This window comes from Priapulus caudatus, unplaced genomic scaffold, assembly GCF_000485595.1.
Source record: "Priapulus caudatus unplaced genomic scaffold, Priapulus_caudatus-5.0.1 Scaffold1084, whole genome shotgun sequence".
Classification (NCBI taxonomy): domain Eukaryota; kingdom Metazoa; phylum Priapulida; class Priapulimorpha; order Priapulimorphida; family Priapulidae; genus Priapulus; species Priapulus caudatus.
This window is the reverse complement of record NW_014578145.1, coordinates 40,398-46,495: the sequence shown is the minus strand read 5'-3', so window position 1 is coordinate 46,495 and position 6,098 is coordinate 40,398. Positions and strand designations below refer to the sequence as shown.

Here is a 6,098-nt window from a genome sequence, read left to right as displayed (position 1 = left end):
AGTGCACAGTGCGTGCGTGTATTGGTCTATGTGTGTGTGCGGTGTGTGCGTGCGCGCGCGTGTGTGGTGTATATTCATCTGTCAGTGCTCTCTCGTGGTCAGACCCATCGTCTAACTCATCTGATATTTCTCTCCTCCAGCAGCAAGCACAGCAGCAGCAAGCAGCAGGTGGCAGCAGCAGCAGCAGTAGGGAGCGCGGCGGAGTCGGTGCCGGCCGCATCGACCTCTGGACATCACGACGATTCTGACTCCGTCTGGTTCGTGCAGCAGACGCTCTAGTGCTGGCGCAGCACCGTACTGCCGTCCTGCTCAGACCTGATAGGTGCCCTCAAACAGTAACGACACTCTACTGCTCCACGTCACGTGCGCGCACGCACGCACGCACCCGCACCGCACACTTTGTCTGCGTTCGTGCAGCAAAGAGCGCCTAGCTTGGCTGGCCCGGCGGCAGAACCTGCCGTCCTGCTCAATACCTCACGAGCCGTGAGATAAGCGCACACCTCACGCACGCAAGCGACCTCCACGCCGCACTGGCTGCACGCACGGCACGCACACCCCCGTCTTGCGTTCGCTGCAGCAGACGCTAGGCTGGCTGGCGGCGGCAGAACCTGCCGTCTGCCTCAGACCTCGATAGCGTGAGTAAGCCACACCTCACACATGCCACAGCCTCCTCACCAGCGCGATGAGCCTGCTGCAGACCGCACAGGCCGCACACGCCACCACACACACGTACACACTCACGCACACACACACGGCACACAGATACACACACTGCACACACCCGACCAGCACTCACACACACCACACACACGCACACACCACCATAAACGCGCCACACACATCACGCACACACACAGCAGTCGGCACTCAGCGCATGCATCGCCACTATGCAGCACACACAGCACGCACATACAGCACACACCACACACACACGCACACACAAATAACACACACGGCACACACACACACACACACACGCACGCACGACGCACGCACGCACAGATGCACGCACGCACGCATGCCACCGGCACACACTACCACACAACACACACACACGACACACACGTACACGCACACACACGACATACATCGCACACACACACGCCACACCACTACACACATTGCCACGCACACACACGTACACCACACACATACGCACGCACGCATGGATAATGCAGACACTGTGCAGACGCTGCGTGTGTACATTGCAATTCATTATTTAGCATGATAAACAATGATAAGCTTGTGTGTATGTTGACATGTAATAGGCTAATACATATCTATAAAGGACACTATATGATCGTTTGCATTGTTTGACCATTCTGTACAAAACGGGTTAAGAGCTGTATCATCCTCAATTTATTGTCGGTCGTTGCAATTGCCGTTGCGATACTGTGCACAAGTAGTGTATGATTAGGGTTTAACTGTATATTGTCAAACTTGTCAACTCGTGAGCATCGTTTGAAGCGTGCATTACTGTGCAGCTAAGTGCTATATAGGTTTAATGCTTCATGTCAACTTTATCAACTCTAGTGCATCGTTGAAGCCCGTGGATACTGTGCACGCCATACTAGCCTCGTCATATAGGTTTAACTGTATCATATTGTCAACTTTGTCAATCTAGTGCATCGTTGAACGTGGATACTGTGCAGCTAGTGTATATAGGTTTACTGTATATTGTCAACTTTGTCACTCTAGTGCATCGTTGAAGCCGTGGATACTGTGCAGCTAGTGTATGTGTTGAACGTTGTAAAAGGTTTCTCCACGTCCTTCTCTGCAGGTCTATCACACGTCGGCATGACGTCGCCGCCGGCAACGGCAGCTACGGTGGTGCCACCGTCGAGCGTGACTCCGCTGACAAGAGAGCAGCTTCAGCAGGCGCTGCTACACTTACTCAAGGTCGGTGAAGGTCAATTCTCCTCGAATGTCGAGAATAATGTTGCTTAATGTTGTATCCGAGTGAGTAACTGTTTAGCAGTGGTGTAGGGACACTGATTTTCCGTTTCAAAAAATTGCCTTTTCCGTTTGTGAAAATTGTGAATTCCGTTTCAAAGTAGAGAAAGAATGGAAATTCCGTTTTGTCTTAGAGATTGTACACACCAAAAATGCAAAATTCCGTTTACATATATTTGCCCGAAAAAAAGGTATTTGGTACAACCTTTGAAAGAACCTGTAGGGTAATGTGTTCATAATAGAATTATCGTCATTGTAAGTCATTTCGCTTTGAAACTTGTCTGAATGTAAACCATATCATTACCAATGCTATTGTCGACGGTTTTTGTGTGATTTTATTGAAATTTCCATGTTGTAATATGTTCAAATTACGTTTTCCGCGTTTTTCCGTTTGAAAACATCTTTTCCGTTTCCAATGGCCGTTTCCGTGTTGTCCGTCCTTTTTCGGGATCGCGGAAAATCAGTGTCCCTAGTGGTGTTGATGGCTGGTCTGGTTGTCTTTGTCACGTCGAACGCAGTTGACAGCTAGGTTGGCGGCAGTTAGCGGGTGCAGTAGGTGTCATACGATAGGCTGTATCATAAAGTAAATTTACTCTTAATAGTATCGTGAAATCCAAAAATATCTATATCTATATTCTGTATTCTATATTCTATATCTATATTCTATATTCTACATCTATATTCTACATACTATTTCGAAATGTTATTCGACGTAGACTTAACGTACTCTCTTGTTTTTTTCTCCGCCCGCAGACCGATTCCAACTTTGTGACTTCGATCCACGCCGCCTACGTCGCCAGTCTAAACAGCAAGCTCGGTCCGTTCTCGTCGTGACCCACCAGCAGCGCCACCTGCTGGATCGTCGACGACGTCGCGTCGCCTTCGCTGTGTAGGAGAGGGCAGGCTCTCTCTCCACGTTCAAACGGGGGTTGCCGGGGCGATGTACCCGGTCACCATGGCGACCATCTTCCGCGTAATCTCGTAACGGCTTTGTTTTCGCTGGCCGTTTGTTTTAACCACTAGGCGGCGACACTGCTTCACCGCGGCACGTGATTTGATCGGCTTCCTCGCGTGCCGGCTGTATATTTGTCACTTGTTCATACTCCTAAGTGTGCAACTCTCTCTCAACGTGTGAAGCGTGATACTGTGAGCTAGTGATATACGGTCTTCCAACTGTATATTGTCAACGCATTGTCAACTCCTAGCTGCGCACCGTTGAACTGGCCGTGGATCACTGTCACTCGTGTAATAGCGTTTAAACGTATATCGTGTCACCTTTGTTCAAACGCTCTACGTGGCATCGTTGATGCGAGTGTAACTGCTCGGCAGCTAGTGTATATAGGTTAACTGTATACTTGTCAACTTTGTCCCAATCGTCTACTCTAAGTGCACCGTGAGCCCGTAGGATACTGTGCACCCGCTCGTGTATACTAGGTTTTAACTGTATAGTGTCAACTTTTGTCAACTCTAGTCATCGTTGAAGCGCGGTATACCTGTCGTAAGTGGTGTACTGTGTTGACCCGTGTACCGCTTTCCCACATCCTCTTGCTCGCCAGGTCTATCACATCCGTCGGCATGGACGTTCCCGCCGCCCGCCGCAACGGCACTATCGGTGGTGCGCTCATCCGTCCGAACGTGAACTCCGCTGACAAGCAACAGCAGGCTTCAGCCAGGCGCTGCTACACCTTACTCAGGTCGGCCGAAGGTCAAGGTTCTCTCCCTTTCTCGAATATAAAGAGAATACTGTTGCTTCTTAATGATTCGCCAATCCTCTCCGAGTGAGTAACTGTTAGCAGATATGTGTAGGGAGCAGTGATTTTCGCGTTTCAAAAATTGCCTTTCCGTTTGTGAAAATCGTCCCCGAATTCCGCTTTCAAAACGTCCCAGAGAAAAATAATGGTAAATTTCCGTTTTGTCTTCAGAGATTTGTACACACCAAAAAATCGCAAATTCTGCCGTTTACTCCATTCTATTTTCTGCCTCCGTAACAGTATACAAGGTATCTTTGCGTACATTCTACCTGTGAAAGAAACCTGTAGGGTAATTGTGTTCATCCCATAGAATTATACGTCAATTGTAAGGTCATTTCCGGCTTTGAATACATTGTCCTGTAATGTAAATCACCTATATTCATTATCCCTCTCGGTTTCTTATCATCTTCATTGCTATTCCTGGGCTCCCTGGACTCGTGCCTCTCTCTTTCTCCGCTGTGTGACTGTTTATTGAAATTTCCGTCACTCTCGCTCTCATCACCAACATTAACTGTCGTTTTCCTACGGCTCCTGTAGCTCTGAATTTTCTTCCGTCTCTGCATAAGAAAGCGATTTTTCCGTTTGCCATAGGTGGCTCCCGTTTCGCGGCTGTTTGGGTCGACCTGACACGCACTCGCGCGTCCTGGTGGCGGATGTTTTCGGTGGCCTTTCCCTGTCAGAGAGGAGTCATCGGTCCCGGAGACCAACACTCGTGTCGCGCTAGTGTGTTTCGAATTCCTGATGGCTGGTGCTGGTCTGTCTTGTCAGCGTCCCCGCAAAGAGGGACGAATGGACACATAAGAGTTTACAGCTAGGTTGGCGCGCAGTTAGCGGGTGCAGTAGGCTGTCATACGATAGGCTGTGAGAGGTATACAAGAAATTTACTCTTAATAGTACATGCTTTGGTGAACTTCCCAAAAATATCTAATATCTAATAGTTCGTGTATTCTCTACTTCTACATCTGAGTAGTCTGCTCAATATTCTTCATCCATACCTATGCACTACCCGCTCACTATTCGTCACGAACTGTATGCATGAGTTCCCGAAGCGGCCCCTAGGACCTCTCTACATCTGCCTAACTCTCCACCCTCACGTCGCTTTTGCAGTTTTCTCCACGCCAGCCCGCATGTTACCGGGAGCCTCATTTCGCAACTTTGTGACTCGGTCCCCTCGTATTCTCACATCGCCGCGCGGGGTCTTACGTCGCATGCAGTGCGCGTAATACGAGCAACTCGTGTGTCGCGTTCCCTTCTTTCTGGGTATTTTTGTCACGTGACGCTGGGTCCATCCGCAGCTGCGCTACCGGGTGCTGATCGGCGATCGACCACGGAACCCCGTGCCTTGGCGCTCGACACTTGTTTCATCGCTGTGTATGTATGGGACCGGAGAGACTCTCTTTCTAACGGGTGCTCCACTAACGCGGCGCTCTCCCTGCCTCAGATCACATCGGGCGTTGCCCGTACACTCCGGAAGTGATTTGCCCATCGCGGAGCCTCCGTGTTCCTGCCAGGGGCGATGGAGCCGGTCCCCCCGTCTATGACCGGATCCCATCGCGACTCCATGCATTTGCCTGTGGGCAATGTGTTGGCTTTTCCGGGGCGGTCATTTTTAATTTGCTGCTTGGTCTTGTGTTAGTAACACGGCCGCAGTGGTATATCCTGCTCCCTGTACTAACCTTTAGGTCCCTTGAGTCCGGTCTTCTAAGTCATAGCTCTCAGTCTATCGGACTCCACCACTTAGGCCTCCTTGGCGTATGATAAATTTTCGCTTGGTCCCGCTGGTCTCATACTCCGTGAAGTGCATCACCCAGTTTTTTTTTTGCTCCGTTAATGCTTGCCTCTTTTTAAATGCTCTGTTTCCCTCGTCCGCCTGCGTGTGCTGTACTTACTATGTCACGTCCCCGCGGCGCGTGGATTGTTCGGGTCTTCGCATATTGCCTCCATTCTCGATTGGTGCTTCGCTTGCTCACGTTTGACGTCCATTCGGGGCAATAATCCTCCTGATTGCGCTTGGGTTTGAGGGCAGAGGACGGTGAAAGGAGGCGAGGTAAAGTTGCAGGAGAGAAGGTGGAAGGTCACCGAAACGGATTCGTGGCATCGTCGCCAATCGAATCGGAGTGTTCCAAAACGTTTTTGTCCCGGTGATCTTGGCTCCTCTTGTTTAATGCCGACTTCGTCAGATAGGCCCGCGCCGCTTGCCGAAGTTATATTTCTAACCGACAGGGACCGAGAAATTGTGGGACAACTGGCATGGCGGCCTTTTAGAATTTCGAACCCGTAAGAACCCGGCGAAACCTTACAAAAAGCCTCGAAATTGCAAATCGCCAATTTGACCTCTTAACGGCATCTTGTGCTCTCTCTTGGCTAGAGACAGAGACAAAAGAGAGTAAGAGC

The 6,098-nt window shown here is 50.0% G+C and overlaps 1 long non-coding RNA gene across 1 annotated transcript in view; it reads left to right on the top strand.

Moving 5' to 3' along the window:
- The window catches only part of LOC106815295, a 12,118-nt gene that overhangs the window by 4,402 nt on the left and 1,618 nt on the right, over positions 1-6,098 (top strand). Inside the window, exon 2 of the long non-coding RNA XR_001394727.1 lies at positions 2,472-2,482. This is a non-coding gene — a long non-coding RNA (uncharacterized LOC106815295). The remainder of the gene's footprint in view (positions 1-2,471; positions 2,483-6,098) is intronic.